This window comes from Psammomys obesus, unplaced genomic scaffold (genome assembly GCF_907164565.1).
Source record: "Psammomys obesus unplaced genomic scaffold, mPsaObe1.curated_primary_1811, whole genome shotgun sequence".
Classification (NCBI taxonomy): domain Eukaryota; kingdom Metazoa; phylum Chordata; class Mammalia; order Rodentia; family Muridae; genus Psammomys; species Psammomys obesus.
In genome coordinates this window covers 38,492,155-38,512,481 of record NW_026596073.1, presented here as the reverse complement: position 1 = coordinate 38,512,481, position 20,327 = coordinate 38,492,155, and positions in this window count along the sequence as shown.

The following is a 20,327-nucleotide window of genomic DNA, read 5'->3' as shown; positions in this document are numbered from 1 at the left end:
CCCAATCTGTAGGCAGGCGTTTTGTTTTGATGACAGTGTCCTTTGCTTTACAGAAGCTTTTCAGTTTCATGAGGTCCCATTTATTGATTGTTGCTCTTAGAGCCTGTGCTGTTGGTGTTCTATTCAGGAAGTTGTCTCCTGTGCCAATGAGTTCTAGGCTGTTCCCCACTTTTTCTTCTAACAGATTTAGAGTATCTGGTTTTATGTTGAGGTCTTTGATCCACTTGGACTTTAGTTTTGTGCAGGGTGATAAATTTAGATCTATTTTCATTTTTCTGCATGTGGACATCCAGTTGGACCAGCACCATTTGTTGAAGATGCTGTCTTTATTCCATTGAATGGTTTTGGCTGCTTTGTCAAAAATCGAATATTCATAGGTGTGTGGGTTTATTTCTGGGTCTTCTATGCGGTTCCATTGATCCTCCTTTCTGTTTTTATGCCAATACCATGCAGTTTTTATTAGTATTGCTCTGTAGTACAACTTGAGATCGGGGATGGAGATACCTCCAGATGATCTGTTGTTGTACAGGATTGTTTTGGAGATTCTTTGTTTTTTGTTTCTCCATATGAAGCTGAGAATCTTGTTTTTTCAATGTCTGTAAAGAATTGAGTTGGTATTTTGATGGGAATTGCATTGAATCTGTAGATTGCTTTTGGCAGGGTGGCCATTTTCACAATGTTAATCCTACCAATCCATGAGCACAGGAGATCTTTCCATCTTCTGAGATCTTCTTCAATTTCTTTCTTCAGAGACTTGAAGTTTTTCTCAAACAGGTCTTTCACTTGCTTGGTTAGTGTCACCCCAAGGTACTTTATGTGGTTAGTGGCTATTGTGAAGGGTGTTGTTTCCCTAATTTCTTTCTCGGCCATTTGTCTTTGGTATACAGGAGGGCTTCTGATTTTTTTTTTGAGTTGATTTTGTATCCTGCCACTTTGCTGAAGGTGTTTATCAACTGGAGGAGTTCTCTGGTTGAATTCTTGGGGTCGCTCATATATACTATCATATCATCTGCGAATAGTGACACTTTGACCTCTTCCTTTCCTATCTGTATCCCATCAGAATGGCCAAAATGAAAAACTCAAGGGACAACACATGCTGGAGAGGTTGTGGAGAAAGGGGAACCCTCCTCCACTGCTGGTGGGAATGTAAACTGGTTCAACCACTCTGGAAATCTATCTGGCGCTTTCTAAGACAATTAGGAATAGTGCTTCCTCAAGACCCAGCTATACCACTGCTAGGTATATACCCAAAGTTTGCTCAAGGACACAAAAGAGATATTTGCTCAACCATGTTTATAGCAGCTTTATTTGTAATAGCCAGAACCTGGAAACAACCCAGATGTCCATCAACGGAGGAATGGGTACAGAAATTGTGGTATTTTTACACAATGGAATACTACTCAGCAATCAAAAAGGAGGAAATCATGAAATTTGCAGGCAAATGGTGGGACCTAGAAAAGATCATCCTGAGTGAAATATCCCAGAAGGAGAAAGACAAACACGGTATATACTCACCTATATAGACCTATAAGATATGATAAACATAATGAAATCTATACACCTAAAAAAGATAATCAAGAGAGCGGACATGGGGTAAGATTATCAATCCTCGTTTTGAAAGACAGATGGGATGCACATTAAACATTGACAGGAGTCTACTGAGCGCATTTGAAAAACTCTAACTAGCAGTGTTTTCAAAGCAAAGACTCATGACCAAACCTTTGGCAGAGTACAGGGAATCATAGAATCATAAGAAAGAAGGGGAGTTAGTCTGATGAGGAAAGGATAGGAGCTCCACAAGGACCAAACACATCTGGGCACAGGGTCTTTTCTGAGACTGACATGCAACCAAGGACCATGTATGAATGTAACCTAGAACCTCTGCTCAGATGTAGCCTGTGGTAACTCAGTAACCAATTGGTTTCCCATAGTGAGGGGAACAAGGACTATTTCTAAAAGGAACTCAATGACTGGCTCTTTGGCCTCCCCACCCCCCAAGGGAGGAGCAGTCCTGTTAGGCCACAGAGGAGAGCTTTGCAGCCAGTCCTGAAGATACCTGATAAAACAGGATCGGATGAATGGGGAGGAGGTTCCCCCTATCAGTGGACTTGGCAAGGGGCACGGTGGAGATGAGGGAGGGAGGGACTGGGAGGGAATGAGGGATCGGGACACGGCTGGGATACAGAGTTAATAAAATGTAACTGATAAGAAAAAAATAAAATTAAAAAAAAAAAGTTCTCATTTGGTATTTATATTTCCACATTAGCACGCCTAGAATCACAAACACACAATAAAACAAATGTATAGATGTCACAAAATGCATGATATAAGTAGCATGCATTTTTGAGGTTTATTCATAATTTTAAAATGTGTTATAGGATATGCATACTTAACAATTATTTGATATTTAATATCAAGTGTACTTACAGGTTAAGTTCAAATAACCATTTCATTAATTGAAATCCAGTATTTTAAGTCTGAATTATGTGTAAAATTGTGAGCTTTTGAAAAAATGTTTGAACTGGTACTACATCACTCTGAAACAGTATCACCTTGGTTAACATGCTGATGTTTAGAAGAGTTATTTTCTCAATTTTGAAATTCAATGCAAGCTTTTAAAATAAAATAATGTGGAAAATGCTCAATAAATTTAGTGAGATTTTTTTTTCCTGCTTCAGATTGGTAATAATCACACACTACTGTACCATGGAAATGGTTTCTACCAGGTACTTTATTGGAACAAGTCCATTATTTTATATAACCCAGCTTGAGTTCAATTCAAATTTAATATTTTATTACCTATAAATGAAAAAAAAATGCACAAATAAATAAGCTACATATAACATTAAAGTTCTCATATAAATGAAGAAAATATTAACATATTAATCACAGTGCTTTGAAAGTATGCTAAAAGAAAATTATCTTTATACTTTATTTTATATAGATAGAGAATCAGTCACTCCAAAATGAATAACTAAAGCCATTCCTTCATATTTTTAAACTTTGTGTTTTTGTAGGAAAAAAACATTTTAAATTCATGGCATAAAAAAATGAATAATCAGCATGGGAATATTTACCTGCTCCATTTCCAACTTGGAGCTGTTCACCTCTCCTCAGACAGATGCTGAGAATCATAGTCAAATTTTGGGTGGAGTGAAGGGAATCTCTTGGAAGAAAGTGAAGATAGAAAGAACTGGAGAGGAAAGGAGCTCCACAAACAGACCAACAGAGCCAAAATATGTGAGCACAGCGGTCCTGCAAAGAGAGATAAATCAACCAAGTACCATGCATGGAGAGGACCTGGAACCCCTTATCAGATGTAGCATATCAGCAACTCAATCTCCATGGGGGTTTCCTAGTCAGGGGAGCAGGCTCAGTCATGAACTCTCTCTTGCCAGCTCTTTGATTACCTCCCTCTGGTAAGGTGGTCTTATAGGCTACAGAGAGAAGATCCAGACAGTCTTTTTTTTTTTAAAAATTATATATATATATTTCTTTTTTATATATTTTAGTTTATTAATTACACTTTATTCACTTTGTATCCCCCCATAAGCCCTTCCTCTTCCCCCCCCCCGATCCCACCCTCCCTCCCTCTTCTTCACGCATGCCACTCCTCAAGTCCACTGATAGGGGAGGTCCTCCTCTCCTTCCTTCTGATCTTAGTCTATCAGATCACATCAGGACTGGCTGCATTGTCATCTTCTGTGGCCTGGTAAGGCTGCTCCCCCCTCAGGGGAAGGTGATCGAAGAGGAGGCCAATCAGATTATGTCAGAGGCAGTCATTTAATTACAGGTTATTTACTTTGTATCCCAGCCTTTGCCCACTCCTCCATTCCCTCCCAATCCCACCCTCTCTCCCTTATCTCCTCCCTGCTCCTTTCCAAATCCACTTATAGGGGAGGACCTCCTCCCCTTCCATCTGACCCTAGCTTATCAAGTCTCTTCAGGACGGGCTGCAATATCCTCTTCTGTGGCCTAGCAAGGCTGCTTCTTCCTCGGGGGTGGGGAGGGTTGAAGAGGTCGCCCTTAGGTTCATGTCAGGAATAGTCCCTGCTCCCCTTATTAGAGAACCCATTTGGACACTGAGCTACCATGGACTATATCCAAGCAGGGGTTCTAGATTATATCCATACATGGTCCTTGGTTGGAGAAACAGTTTCATGAAAGGCCTCTGTGCCCTGATATATTTTGTCCTTGTGGCGCTCCTGTACTCTCCAGGTACAGGAGAGTAACTCCCCCTTCTTTCATAGGATTCCCTGTATTCTGCCAAAGGTTTCATTATGAGTCTTAATGTCTGCTTTGATGAGCCCTGATGGGCAGGATCAGATGGAAGGGGAGGAGGACCTCCCTACCAGTGGACTAGGGGAGGGGCACAGGGGGAGAAGACGGAGATAGAGTGGAACTGGAAGGAAAAAGGGAGAGGGCTACAACCAGGATGCAGAATGAATAAATTGTAATAAATAATAATAAAAAAGAAAGAAAGAAGCAGTGCTATGTCTTTTCTACTATTATTTATGTTTCATACATTTAAAGCACTTTGGCTTTTTATACTTCACATATTGTTTGATAGAAACAGGATGTAAACTTTCAGACAGGAAAGATCTGACTCCAGTTTTCTGATTCAGTAATTCCTTGCTGCTTCCATGTGGTATCATGTAGACACACGTGTGTTTTCCCCAAAGCCGTCATATGATGTAGACACACATGTGTTTTTCCCAAACCCTTTTCATCTCTTTTCTTCTCCCATGTTTGTTTGAGTGTGATATCCGAGCTGTTGCTCAGAGGTCAGGAGGTACATAACACTCTTCCAAGAGTGCCTGCACGTGGACAGTAGAGCTGTGGAGGCCAGTTATTGTCCTCTCTTACAGGCACTGTGTCGACTCTGACATTCCTAGGATGTACTGCAAAGCTTAAGTTCAAATAATAAATCCTTACCTTTACTTCATTTATAAAGTATTTTGAAGTATAAGTGGGATTTTATTAATTACTTAAATGAAAGAAATTAATTTTACAAATCTGCCTTTTTTTTCTCTCTTTGTAAACCAAGCCTCTCCTAAAATTACTCTGGCTATTTTCAGAATGAAAAGTAAAAATGTTCTTTTTTGATGCTAGTAACATAAAAGTTTAAGTAGTATTAAAAGTATTGGACTATAAAATATTTTAAGGGGAAATAAAAATGTTATAATTTATTTTATTTAATTTTTCCTTTTATTGAAAATAGATTTTTTTCTTACATAAAATATTGTGATTATAATTTCCTTCTATTCCTTCAGTTCTCTGCAATTCCCTTCCCATTTGGATTTGTCCCCTTTTCTGTCAGGCTTCTAAGGGATAATAATAAAATAGAATAAGATATAATCGAATAAAATATGATAAAATAAAGCCTAACAAATTATAATTGGACAAAACAAACCAATCGGAGGATAAGATCCCAAGAGAGGCATAAGAATCATAGAGCCAGTCATTCACATACTCAGGTATCCCATAAAGACACTGAACTGGAAAGCATAATAAATAAACAGAAGGCCTGGTGCAGACCTTCCCCCCTGCTTCAGTCAGTGGGAGTTTATCCGTCCTTTGTTCATGTTGATAGTGGTGTTTTCCTGTGGCCTTCTACCCCTTCTGGATCTTAGAATCTTTCTGCATCCTGTGCCACAGGGTTTCCTGAACCCTGAGGGGAGGAATTTGGTGGAAATAGCCATCTCTTTTATGGCTATTTCCAGTCCTTTCATTCTCTACATAAAACCTGGCTGTGTGTCTCTGTATTTGTTTTCATCCTCTGCAGGAGGATCTTCTCTGATGATGGCTGGCCAAGGCACTGATCTATGAGTAGAGCAGAATGTCATTAGAAGTCATTTTAGTGTCACTTCTCCTACCCATTTTCCAGGTCATTACTGTGTTTGGTTTTGCCCTATGTCCCTGGGCTATCTAGTCTCAGGTTCTTGGTCAACAATGCAGTGTTGGGTATGTGTTCTATTTCCTAGAGTGGGCCTTGAATCTAAAATGATTTTGGTTGGTCACTCCCAAAAGCTTTGTGTCACCATTGCACCAGAATATCTTGGAAACTGCACACCATTGTAAATCAAAGGGTTTGTGGCTGTTTTGGTGTTGATGGTTTTTCTGGTACGCTTTAGGGTATCTTTCTATACCAAAAGTGCTTGATGTAGGGGTGAAGGATCTTTACAGGTACAGGCTGGACCTACTCAGGTTCCATCACTTGTTAGATACTGTCTTCAGCAAAGGGGCCTTGTCCTCAGTTTGAGGAGCACAACCTATATATAGTCTTGGAAAGAGCTTAGGTTGTTTGGAAATCCTCATGGGACTCTTTTATCCAGCAACTCATTCAGGGGTCATCAACTCTATCTTTCACTAGTTTGAGGGCTTTAATATTAAATAAAAAAAAATCATATGATGGCAACATAAGAAAAAAAAGTTGACTTTAATTAAATGCTTAAACAAAGTTTGTTTGTTTGTTTTATTGTTTTTGAATACTGGAAAGAATTAGACAGGGAAATGTTCAAACAATTTCATCTAGTCAGTTTCCTGGTATAATTATCCCTTTAATTCTTTGTTTAATGGAAGAATTCTACCTTGAAGCCCTTCCTCATTCCTTAGGGCAATTTTGTTCCCCAGTATATGTTTGGTTAAAACAGTTATTGTTTCATGAAGGTAGCCATTTAAGACCTTTTTTTCTTTTTTTAAATAATTTCCATTTATTTATTTTTGTGCATTGTTGATTCACCAGCATGTATTTCTGTGTGAGGGTGTTAGATCCCCTGGAACTAGAGTCACATATGGGTAACACAGATTGTGAGCTGCATTTTGGGTTCTGAGAATGAAACTTGGGTTCTCTGGAAGAGAACACAGTGTTCTCAACCACTGAGAATGCCATTTTTTTCTTGCATTCTTTCTGTTTTCATTCACTGTTTTTAGTACAGGAATTAATAATCAAGTTCTTTCATTTTCATTATTAAAATTTGGTTTGATTTCAATGTATTATAACCATTCTTCATAAATATTCAATTATTATTAATTGGGAAATGGCAGTGTCTATTGTAGTGGCATAGTGGAATAAAAATCCTATCAAAAGGATCAGCTAGATGCTCATTTGCTAAGAGTTCATGGTGTTTTTCCAGAAGAACCAAGTCTTTTCCCATGACACATGTTAAATGACTCACAACTACCTGTCAATCCATCTCATGGGATCTGTCATCTTCTTTAGGACTCCAAGTACAACTGAACACACACACACATATGCACACAGAGAGACCTACATAAGTGAACAGTTCAATAAAGTTAAATTTTAAAAAATTATGTTAGAGTGCCCAACTATTTTAAGAGAATAAAATTTACAAAGTTTGGTCAATCTTGGCTTTCAATAGCCATTGGTACTTGTTAACCAGTCAGTTCTATCACAAGGAAAATCAGTTAGGTCAAGAACAACATACTTGGCTCTTTAATCACCTCCCTCTGAGGGGAGGGGGGGGCAGCTTTACCAATCCACAGAGGAAGAAAATGCAGACAGTCCTGATGAAATCTGATAGGCTAGGGTCAGTTTCAAGGGGAGGAGATCCTCTCCTATCAGTGGATTGGGGAAGGGGCAAGAGGAAGGAAGGGCAGAATTGGGAGGGGATGACAGCCGGGATACAAAGTGAATAAACTGTAATAAAAAGATTAAAATAAAAATATTTTAAAAAAGAAAGAAAGAATGGGATGTGGGACGCTTGGAAGAGAGATCAGTGGGTGGATAACTTACTGAGCAAGTCTTCCAAGGATCTGAGGTCAGATTCTCAGCCCTTACATGAAGGTGATTCCTGTGACCTATCTGCTGGAGGACACAGACAAACGGATCTCCTGGCCTTGAGAACCACAATTCTAACATAAAAGGGAAGCTTCGGGTTCACTGAAGAGACCTAACTCTAAGGTGGAGAGAGATGGAGGAAGATACCCACCATAAACTTTGGCCTCTGCAAACGCTTTCACAGGCAAGCACCCCTGCTTTCCATGTATGCACGCACAGGGCCACACAGAGTGAAGTAGCATGAGTCCACAGGAAATCTGGTTCACTGGATATAGAAATGTGTGTACAGACAAATATCCCACAGAGGATGCTCATCATGTGGGAGCTACACAGCCATCTTTTCACATATCTCCTCTTCATCACCCGTTCACCTCTGATCTCAGAATGTTGAGTTTTCAAGATCAGGTGCCAATTTCTACTCTCAGCCATCTCCTGTAATCCCTGTTGATGAGGGAATAAGAACATTGAATACTTTCCCAAATATTCACATGGTTTTAAATTAGCAATCTTATTTTTTTAGCTATAGGTGTTTCAAATTATTCTTTCTCTGTACTTCACCACTAATGAAGTTCAATTGTATTGTACCTATGAATAATTTACTTTATTTTTCTCAAGATATTCATGTGAGAACTTGAAAGCATTTAAATATTTCAATATAAATTTAATTTTTAATGCCCAGTGTTTTAAACAATTTTTTAAAAGTCAATATTGGACAATGGTTACCATGTGAAATATTTCACTTTGGTTTTCTTATTATTTTTCTTTTTACTTAATTAATACATATGTTTGTTTACATGAGTTTATTTACATTATGTGTATACAGGGCCCTGTGGATGTCAGAAGATGTAACTGGATTCTCTAGAACTGAAATTTCAGGTTTTTGTCACCATTTTGGGAATTGAATAAGTGTTCTCTGCAAGACTAGGGAGTGTTTCCAGCTTCTGGCTATTACAAATAAAGCTGCTACAAACATGGTTGAGCAAATGCCATTATTGTGTACTTGAGCCTCTTTTGGATATATGCCTAGAAGTGGTATGGCTGGATCTTGAGGAAGTGCTTTTCATAGTTATCTGAGAAAGCGCCAGATTGATTTCCAGAGTGGTCCTACAAGTTTACATTCCCACCAGCAGTGGAGGAGGGTTCCCCTTTCTCCGAAACCTCTCCAGCATGTGTTGTCATTTGAATTTTTCATCTTGGCCATTCTGATGGGTGTAAGGTGAAATCTCAGGGTTGTTTTGATTTGCATTTCCCTAATGGCTAATGAGGTTGAGCATTTCTTTAAGTGTTTCTCTGCCATTCGATATTCCTCTATAGAGAGTTCTCGGTTTAGCTCTGTTCCCCATTTTTTTTTTAAAGAACCTTTTATTTTTTAATATGTGCATTACAGGAAGCAAAACACAAGAATCCAAGAGCTAAGTCACCCGGTCACAAGCAGCTCAGCTCAGTGTGTAGTCCTAGATCCTACAAGCATACATACACTTAGGTAATTAAGATTATACAGGATGTACCATGCTCTCCCCCACATCGTGAATGTTAACCAACTAAAAACCCCATGCTACATGATCATTTTGATAACCAAGAATACACCATGCCATCTCAATCTGTCAAACAAAATTGTAATCCTGGCTTCCTTGGCTACAAAAAAGTCACAGGTGACAAAAATGGCAGCAGGCCTTTAGATAGATATACTGGCAAGGTTACAATTCAATTTTGCATTCCCTCAGTACTCAGCTTACAAGAAAACAAAGCAACAGACCACGCTAAGTACATGAAAATAGAGGCTAACATCACCTTTATGTAGTTTTGTTATTTCATAGGAATGGTCACACTGGGGAACTTGGTCTTTGAGCAGATGATGTTACAGGGGGAGGGGGGCAGGGGAGAGAACAGTGCTCAGAAAAAGGCGCAATTCCTGTTGGCCAGGTTGGCTAGCCATTGCTTAGGTTTGCATTTCAGCTAATGTTGCCAGGTATTAGAGAGTAGGTCCCAGGGCCCAAAGGATGTCAGAAGTAGCAAAACACTCTAAATACCCTGCTGGCCTTTTGGGCAGGCTGTCTTCTGGGCGTGGCCTTTGTTAATCCTCTTACCACATCCAGAGGACTGGTTTGAAGCTGAACCTAGGGGTCCATATGTGCATTTCTGGTAAAATACTTGTGTTTATTGTAAGTATCCTAAAGGAGAGCACATGGTTAAATATATGGTAGAATTGACAGAAAAGGTTCCTCTTGAATACAGAATTGTTAAGCCATGTCTGGAGAGTGTGAGTTAACTCATGTTGCTAGGCTGACTGGAGGGCAGGCTCACGGGTGAGAGCTGCAGTGCTGTGTTGAGACTGGCATCCTGAGAGCCCCCGCCATAGGTCTTCAGCTGCTCCATAGGAATACATGTAGTGATGGGGGGATGCCACTTCCTCATATGTTAATGTGTAGATCTGATGATGTTCCCCATTTTTTAATTGGATTACTTGGTTTGCTGGTTTTCAGCTTCTTTAGTTCTTTACATATACTGGATATTAGTCCTCTGTCAGATAAAGAGTTGGTGAAGATTCTTTTCCAATCTGTAAGCAGTCATTTTGTTTTGATGACAGTGTCCTTTGCTTTACAGAATCTTTTCAGTTTCATGAGGTCCCATTTATTGATTGTTGCTCTTAGAGCCTTATTTGTAATAACCAGAAGCTGGAAACAGCCCAGATACCCCTCAACTGAAGAATGGATGCAGAAATTGTGGTACATCTACACAATGGAGTATTACTCTGCAATGAAAAATAAGGAAATCATGAAATTTGCAGGTAAATGGTGGGACCTGGAAAGGATCATCCTGAGTGAGCTGTCCCAGAAGCAGAAAGACACACACGGTATATACTCACTCATATAGACATGTAACATAGGATAAACCTACTAAAACCTGTACATCTAAAGAAACTAATCAAGAGAGAAGACCCTGACTAAAATGCTCAATCCCCATCCCGAAAGGCAAAGAGGTTGGACATCAGAAGAAGAAGAAAACAGGAAACAATCTAGGAACCTGCCACAGAGGGCCTCTGAAAGACTCTGCCCTGCAGACTATCAAAGCAGACGCTGAGACTTATGGCCAACGGTTGGCAGAGTGCATGGAATCTTATGTAAGAAGTTTGAAATAGTAAGATCTGGAGAGGACAGGAACCCCACAAGGAGAGCAACAGAACCAGAAAATTTGAACACATGGGTCTTCCCAGAGACTCATACTACAACCAACTACCATGCATGGAAATAACCTAGAACCCCTGCACAGATGTACCCCCTGGCAGTTTAGTGTCCAAGAGGGTTACATAGTAATGGGAAGAGGGACTGCCTCTGAAATAATCTGATTGGCCTGCTCTTTGATCACCTCTCCATGAGGGGGGAGCAGCCTTCCAGGCCACAGAAGATGACAATGCAGCCAATCCTGATGTGATCTGATAGAGTAAGATCAGAAGGAAGGAGAGGAGGACCTCCCTTATCAGTGGACTTGGGGAGGGGCATTCAAGAAGAATGGGGAGGGGAGGGTGGGATTGGGAGGGGAGGAGGGAGGGGCTTATGGGGTGATACAAAGTGAATAAAGTGTAATTAATAAAATTAAATTAAATTAAAAAAAGAGTAGGAAGTGCTCTTAACCTCTTAGCCATTTCTTCAATTGTTGTCCAGTTATAAGTTAATGAATTGCAAATATGGAAATCATTTAATTGAAAATTGTAGTATTACTATACTATTACTTAAAATACTATTTTAAGATCCTCTGTCACTTTTGCATGATGTTGCCATTTATGCTTCATGAGTAGAAACATCAGTTTTATGTTTAAGTCCATGTGGTACTTTCATCACAGCAATTTATTTAAAATTGAAGTGTGTGTGTCATTCCAAGTTGGCAATGTCCTGTTAATAAGTAATGGGAAATGTTCCAGAGTTTGATGATATTTGCATATGGCTTTTTACTAACAACCTCATTTTTCACTTCTGCAGGTGATGTCTAGAATAATCCCATCCCTGTGATTCATTGAGAGATACTAACTTAATAACATCTTTGTGGTAATCATTTTTGTTATACTTTCTGCCTTCATGGTTTTCAGAGGTCACCATCCATCATTCTATGTTTTTTGAGTAGTGGTTCTCTCTCAATTAAAAAAAAAGAAATGGAATTTATTTCCCAACTTTATGAAGCCCTAGGGCATTGGTGACCTTCCATTGGCTATTTCTGTCTACTATCTCTATTTACTCATCATTATTTCCTCCTGATCAGGGGCAGTTTTGCTGTAGATATGTTGCATAGTAGATATTTTATGGTTTGCTATAGACACTGTTGAGTTAGAAAGCAGAAAAGGAATGTGGCTGAGATTTAAAGTTTGGAAATGTTCGTATGAGGAAAACTGTTCAAATACCTAGACAATTTGCATATCAGCAGAACAATTTAAAGATATTTGAGAAACATGAATTTAAAATATGACTCATGTCTTTGCTGTGGTTACAGGTGGGATGAAACCCTGACAGTGAATTAGATGTTAACCAGTACTGACAGAAGAAGAGCCTCAAATGGATGGTCACTGAGAGAAATGGTGCTTGCTCTCTCAGGTTAGAATTACCCAATGTCAAGGTGTAAACATCTGACCTGGGAGTCTCATGTAAGGGATGTTCCTCATTCAGCAGACTTCATGCTCTGCCTGAGATTATGAACCACCAAAAACATCCTGAGATTATTCCTGAATCTTTGGCAGAGGGAGGGATATATTTGAAGCCCTCATCCTTGCTTCTTTGTTGCAGTCAGGAAAGGAAAAAGAGAAGTTTTGGCAGACCATTATGGAAGAACTTACTGATGCTGTCCAGGGGGAAAGGTTGAAGCAGGTGAGTGACTGGGAAATGTGATGTGGCTTGAGGGCTTGGTGAATTGTAGTTGCTGAGGCTGGAGCAGTGACCAGAATAGATTTTACTTTGAAGCCTGGCCGAAACTTTGTTTACTCTATTGTATTGCTGACATAAAGCAATCAGACACAGAAAAGAAATAAAAAGGTAACCTGCTTAGATACCCTATGCAAAACATATCACCACACAGGGTGATCAGTCATTGTCTAATTCAAACCATATATTTTGAGATCGTCAGAGGGAAACTGCACACTATGATCACCAAATGTCAGGACTGAAATTTCATAGTGCCCAATGAAAGTCTTCCTTTAGTGATACGTACATTGCTTTGCAGTTACTAAGTTAATTATTTTTACCACTTGCCTTGTAATTGAAATGGGTCTCTTAATCTAGCTTTGAAAATAGCAGGATTTTGATAGGATAAAATTTTTTAAAAGATTAAGAACAGAAAATTAAGAAAATTAAGTTAAATTGTAGTCCTTCAAGCTTATTAAATGTATTCAAACGCAAATCAAATAGAAAATATAATAAATGGCTTCATGTTTTGTTTGATTTGCAGAAATATTTTTAGCATTTATTTAATATTCATGTGTGTGTGATTGTGTGTTTATGTGTGTGTGTGTGTGTGATTGTAAGTGTCCATACAGTAAGCTTTTGAATGTCGGTGACAATTTGCAGGATGAACTTTTCTTCATTCATTTTATGAGTCCTAAAGATCCGGTACAGGTCACGGGCTTGTTGGTAGCACCATTACCCGCTGAGCCATTCTGAAAATATTGGAGTGCAACCACTGACATAGAACACAAAAAGGGGTCTTCCTGCTCCATACAAAAATGTATTTCAAGCTTCTTTAGTATTTTAAACTCTGATGGTTTTTCAAATGTATAAGTATGAATCTTTTGGTGTTTTTCTTTTTATTATTTTATAAACCCCAGGTGATTATTCATGTGTATTGTCAACTTAGTTTTATATTGAAATATCTCTAGGTCATATATATGACACTCTTATTTGGAATCTCTCCAGAGGTCCCATAAACCCTGACATATGCCAGATATTGTAATTAATGATCCAAATAAAAACCACCCATTAAAAAACATCCTAAGTGCCATCACCTCACCTAAGCCACTACAGCAACATTCACATTTCACCATGTTTGTAGACCTCTCTAGAACCCTGGCTATTCATTATTCTCTGGGTAGATAGCCTGTCACACTATTCCAGGTATGAAATCATTTGAAAAATGAACTACTGCCATAAGTTTGAATTACCTCAATATTCCTGAAAATATTTTGTCTTCGGATCTGTCTGTCTATTTATCTATTATGTGGTCAACTGCATCCTGACCTCCTACATGTGTTGATATCTTGATCCTTATTAATTCAAAATGAGACTCCTTCTGGAAATGTGATCTTTAAAGAGATAGTTGATGTAAAGTGAAGTCATAAGGGAGGTTCATAATCCCCTCACCTAAGTATGATTGATATTCTTATCAGAAGAGTAAATTAGAATAGAGATAACACACAGACCCAGGGTCAAACACAAAAGGATCTAGACAGAAGGGCAGAAGCACAATACTTAGAGGAAATTAAACTTTAAAAGACACTGATCTTAGATTTCTACTTGCAAGAATTGTGAGAACTAAATGCTTGTTTTTATAAATCACCCAGTCTGATAATAACCCAGCCCCATAATTTTATCTATTAATAAAAGTGATAATTTTGAAAAAAAACAAAAAAAACAAAAAACAACAGGACTCTTGCTCTGATTTTTTAGTTCTGTTTGTTTGTTTGCTTGGTGTGTGTGTGACCGGGATTCACATATTACAGACTGGTATCCCCTGTGTAGTCAAGGATGACCTTGGACTTCTGAGCCTCTGCCAGATCTCACATCCATAGTGTTGAGACTGAAGCAGAAGCCAAGGGCTGGGAATCAAACACAGAGATTTGTGCAAATACTCTACCAAGTAAACTAAAACCACAGCCCACAGAAAAACTCGATTTTCATGACTCTCTGGCTTTCCCTGCTAATCTAAGATAATGATACTTTAGATGATGAACATACATGAGGATCGGAAGTGACATGAAAATGACCCATACATCATGATCTATAGTTAACCTTGAAATGTAATTTCAAGCACCTGGCTTCTTGCCCAAATTAGAACAATGTCAGCAGTGAAGAACAATGTCTAAGCATTATACATCTTTCAAACAATTAGCAAAAAGAAGCAATGTAGAAGTAAAACCATAATGGATTAATATATTTATAAAAATAATGTGTGTGTGTTCTATGGCTAGTGTAACTATTGCATAGAAATATAAAGTCAGTATATCTATAGCTATAACAATAAATCCAAATTGTACATTTACTCATTGATGTGTATATACATATGTGTAGCATGTGTCATTGTGTGCATAGGTGTGTGCAAGCATATGAGTGAATCTTGAATTCTGCATTTGACAGTTCTGTAAATGTGTGTGTCTATATGTATATTCCTCTGCGTTTGTGTGCAAATGTTATCAGTGTGTATGTTTTTGTGTGTGTGTGTGTTCATGTGTGTGTGTGTATGTCTGTGTGTGCTCACTTGCATGTAGTTTTAACTTTTATAGGAGAGGTGAAAGGAACTTACATCTCCTCAGCTATGTAATCAACTACAGAGCAAAAACTGTTTCCTCTCAAGTCTACATTAATCAAACAATGAGTGCGATTCAAATTTCTTCTAGGAACATGGATGAGGGCTTACTCACAGGAAAATAGGGAAATTATGGGTGAATATAGCAGTAGAAGAGAAAACATTTCCCCTTCATCTTCCATTAATTACTAACTACCTGTAAGTATTCTGGAGTGGAGGAAACTTTCTTCCCTAATTTACAGATCTTTGGGAAGAGATAGGGCTAGATGAACTCTTTCTACTGACAGGAACTCAATGAGCCTAATCTCATGCATAATCTTTTCCTGGTGATTATAGTTGCTGACAGCTTCAGAGTGAAGCAGACTTGTCATGTCTGTCTGGTCACTTTCCACAATACATTCCTCTCCTTCAATTATGACATGCATCCTGACCTGCCTTTCATGGTACTTCCTTAGCTTTTGAAGGGGTGATAAAGATATTTCATTTGGAGCTGAATATTCAATAATCTATTGTTCTCAGCATTCTATCCTCTATGACTCTCTGTAACAACTGCTACCGCTAAACAAATAAACCTCTCTGATCAAATATAACAGGAGCTCTAATCTATTCAAATATGGTAGTTTGAAAGTCTAATATACCCATTAACAAAACTACAATAGCTTACCTATTGTAGCCTGTGAAATCTCAAGTCACTCACTTCTGACCAGGGTTACCTTTGCCAGATAGGAATTATTTATTTGGAATGTGCTTTAAATCTATTCAGAGCATAACTGGCTACCTTTACAACTATGCCACTAATGCACTAAATGGTACAAATTTGCTTGTCATGTTAGAAGTGTAATGTTCAATGTCCAGTACCAAATACAGTAAATCTGACGCTGATCGTTCTACCTCAAGCTACATAACAACTTTTGTTTCTATGAAAACAAGTTGTCCATGAAGAACATTAAATCTCAGTCTCCTCTAGATTTTTTTTCATACCCTAAAACAAAATGTGTGGTGTTTTCAGAAGTAAGGTCTCAGTGTAGCCAACAGCAGTTTGGGCCTGTATTATTAAGAGTTCTCTAGAGGGAAAAAGAAAACTGATATAAATATGTGTATGTGTGAGAGTGAGAGATTTGTGGCTTACAATGTATGGTCTGACTTTCCCACAATGGCTATTGCCCAGTGTAAAATATGATAATTTAAAGGTTTTGCAATCCAAGGGTCTGGATTTCTCAGCTGCTTTTTGTTATACACTGGAATCCCAAGGAAATAGGCTCTAATACTGGTGAAGGAATGATATTGCCATTGAGAACAAGAGCAAAAAGCAAGCGATATTTTTCTTCCATGATCTTTATACAGGCTGCCACCAGAAGAAGTGGTCCACATATCAGGCTGATGCTCTCTACACAAAAGATCAAATTTCAAGTGTGTCTTCCCACTTCAAAAGACTCCATCAAAAGAAACACTCACAGGTGTGCCCAGCCCTTGTTTTTCAGTTAATTTCAGATGTAGTCAAATTGGCACCTAACAACAACAGTAACAGGATCCCAGCTGTATCCCTAACTAACAAAGTGTACTGAGGTAGAGCAACCTCAGAAATGTGATTTTCATCTAAAAACCTTACAGCTTCTGGGAACATTTTTTTTCCAGTGGACAGAGGTTACCTTCATTAAAACACTTTTACTTCTTTAAAAAACATGATTCAAGACGCATAGTATTGGGGAATTCTTCCTGTATACCTTGTTATATATTATTCATTCCTTACCTAGCCAGAATGTTTGCAAGACTTTCAAAGGCGTGTCTGACCACTGCACTTTGTGGACTGACTTTCCATTTTTGCTTCCTTAAGTTTCCCTCTCTTTAGAAGATTTAATGAATCCCTGAAACACTGAGAAGATCAGCAGAACACCATTTATGAAATGAATCATTTAAGAAAGTTGTGAGCATGATCACCGGAGGACATGGTTTAATCAAGACACAGTTGAGCTCAATAGAAAACAGCTAAGAAACTATCAAAGAAAAATTCACAACCACAAGCAATCCATGCAGCATGAAGAGTTTACAATGCTTGAACCAGTTATTTCCGCTAAAGATCAATGTTCAGTGCAGTAACATTGAAGACAAAATATTTTACTTCACCCCCTACATTCTAGTCTTTCTGAAGAGTGTGTCCTCCCTCCTTATTCCTGTGGAATAAGAGACAGGGCTTATATTCCTCTCCACAATGTCAAAAGGCCACATGGATCTGGATCTAGCTCTCATTGCTCTGACCAAGCAAAGACCAAGAGGGAAGTGCTTGTGTGTATGTGTGTGTGTGTGTGTGTGTGTGTGTGTGTGTGTAGCCTCTTGTGTCGAGGTATGTATATACCAAGTTGGGTGGTTGTAAGAGTACTGGAAGTATAGACTTTCTCTACCTACCTGGGCTTTACATGGATTTACATGCATTCAAATCTGGGTCCTCATGCTTGGACAGAAATCAGTTTATACAAGGGGACATCAACCCATCTATATAAATGTGCTTAGTTGTTACAGCTGATAGAATCTAGCCTAAGCTGTGGCTTGCTATTTTCTACCAACCAGGAAATGATGATAGGGCACTGAGTTGAATGAGAAATTTCCATTGTACCTTTTATATACAAAAGTGTGTGTGTGTGTGTGTGTGCGCGTGCATGTCTTCAAGTATACTCAGGTCTGTATGAGTAAATTCTAAATGTCAATGCTTGATGCCTTCCTTTATCTCACTCTAACTTACTTCATGACACATGTGCTTCAAGCTGGCTATTTGAGCTGGTAAATTCTTACTCCCTCCTGTTTCAATTCACTAGATGTTAGTTTATAAGTGCATGTAATTTTTGTGTGTAGGCTGGAGACTGAACTTAGAAAACACTACCCATTGAAAACTCACTTTACCCTGTGTTTTTAATTTTAAGAGAAATCATCATTTAATTTACATTTCAAATCATGAAATTATTTGAAATGCTGTAACAAGTAAGTAAAGCACTTACAACCTAAAGACAAAAAGAAAATGTCTCACTGATTTACTAAAGTTGCCGTATGATTGCCAGGGGCAACCAAACTATCCATCCTTATTTAAAGTCGAACATTTCAAAGAGTTTGAACTCCAGAATCACTCCATGGACATCAATGAGACTGCACTCCTCAGTTTACTCATCTACATTGAAGAGTTAATAACCTAAAAGCCTTAGGAGTCCTGAAAAACTCACTGCAGGAAGAGTTTCAACAATTTGCCTGTTAGGAACAAGGAGGTTCCCAACAGAAGTTGACATGTCAGGAGAAATCTTGGTGAGGATACCAAAACAATAAAGACCTCCTTCGGCCATAATAGGCCTGAAAATAAGAACTTCCCATCAAAGAGTTCCATTTTCTGCTCTTAAAAACCCCATGTACTCTGAGCAGAGTCTCCACTCTGATGAGAAACTGCTGTCCTCACTTTTCTAATAAAAAAAAAAAGACAATCTGTTTCTAAAGAGGTGGTTCTCCAATTACATTTCTTTCCATGTGATTTAGAACACATATTCTCTTTACTTGTTCTATATTTCATGGCATCATTCATGATGTTTAAATAATTCCACATATGATTATTTTGTTTACTCCACGTTTATGAAAAAAAATAAATCAATGACATAAAATTTTCCTTCATTTATTACCTCAGTTAAGGTAGTATTTTTGTGACACTGTTTTAACATCTAAGAGATCATTTTGCTACATCACACTTAGGTGAAATCAAATGCATTTTCAAGAATATGAATGAGTAGCCTATTGTCAGACTCTTGAATGAACTAGAAAGTATTCTATTTAGATATTTAGGTAATGATGGTGTGCACCAATTTACATTCAGAAAAGTTCATAGCTTAGACATACCTGCAGTAGAAAGGGAAAGCCTTGCTTAGAAAATACATGTATAAATAAAAATTCTTTTACGTCATATATTATATGTCCTCCCTCTATTACATTTAATAATAATAAGCATGGCTTCTGATATTTGAAATATTTTGTAGTCAGTTGACAATAAAAGCAATTATTTAGAAGTTGGAGAGATGGCTCAACATTTAAAAGTTGTGCATGGACATTATCTGAGTTCAATTACAAACACCCACATGGTGGCTCACAAATGTGTATAACTCTGGCTCAAGGGAATTCAATGAGTCAGGTACATTTGTGATATGTACACATTCTTGTAGGCAAAACACTCATAGATGTGAGATAAAGATTTAGAAATAAGCTCTGAAGGACTGAAGAGAAGTATTGTTACAATGCTTTGTTTTCTTTGAATATTGGCTGAAGTATTCTTGACATTCTTTTCCTATACGGTATTTAAAATTTTGTCCTAGAAACAAAAAACCCAGAATCTCCAAAACAATCCTGTACAACAACAGATCATCTGGAGGTATCTCCATCCCCGATCTCAAGTTGTACTACAGAGCAATAGTAATAAAAACTGCATGGTATTGGCATAAAAACAGAAAGGAGGATCAGTGGAACCGCATAGAAGACCCAGAAATAAACCGACACACCTATGAATACTCGATTTTTGACAAAGAAACCATTCAATGGAAAAAAGACAGCATCTTCAACAAATGGTGCTGGTCCAACTGGATGTGTACATGCAGAAAAATGAAAATAGATCTATATTTATCACCCTGCAAAAAACTAAAGTGCAAGTGGATCAAAGACCTCAACATAAAACCAGATACTCTAAATCTGTTAGAAGAAAAAGTGGGGAACAGCCTAGAACTCATTGGCACAGGAGACAACTTCCTGAACACAACACCAACAGCACAGGCTCTAAGAGCAACAATCAATAAATGGGACCTCATGAAACTGAAAAGCTTCTGTAAAGCAAAGGACACTGTCATCAGAACAAAAGGACAGCCTGCAGACTGGAAAAGGATCTTCACCAACCCTATATCTGACAGAGGGCTGATATCCAGCATATATGAAGAACTAAAGAAGTTAAAAAGCAATAAATCAAGTAGTCCAATTAAAAAGTTGGGTACGGAGCTAAACAGATAATTCTCTG